Source organism: Alosa sapidissima, chromosome 9 (genome assembly GCF_018492685.1).
Source record: "Alosa sapidissima isolate fAloSap1 chromosome 9, fAloSap1.pri, whole genome shotgun sequence".
NCBI classification, from domain to species: Eukaryota; Metazoa; Chordata; class Actinopteri; order Clupeiformes; family Clupeidae; genus Alosa; species Alosa sapidissima.
The window spans coordinates 17,919,586-17,920,094 of NC_055965.1; positions in this window are offsets into that span (position 1 = coordinate 17,919,586).

The following is a 509-nucleotide window of genomic DNA, read 5'->3' on the forward strand; positions in this document are numbered from 1 at the left end:
AAGCACTTGAGGGGGGATGTTACTGTGTTTGCTCCATGTTGACTTGGACAAGGAAGGGTTGTTGTTCATATAGCTCCAAATCATTTACTCGCAAAGCACTTTATCCCACAGATTAGCTCTGGTCTTTTAGCATGATCTTTCTCTCTCTCTCTCTCTCTCTCTCTCTCTCTCTCTCTTTCCTTCTCTGTCTGTGTCTCTCTGTTCTCCTTTAGTCTTTCTATTCATTTCTTCTAAGAACGAGAGTGCTTCTAGAAAACACAAGTAATTAAATTGATCCTTCTAATCTTTCCGAGTCTGTCTCACACTGTGTGACTGACAGCTTTGGATCTGATTATACTCCACGCATGTTTGGGATCAAACGAGAAAAACTCCCCTGCTTTATGACTGGCACTTAACCCGTGTCCCACTGTTTTTGACGATATACCGATTTATTTGACACTTTGTCAATTGTCCAATGTAATGTATTATCATCAAATATCCTATGAAAAAAAACAACACTGTTTTGAGTA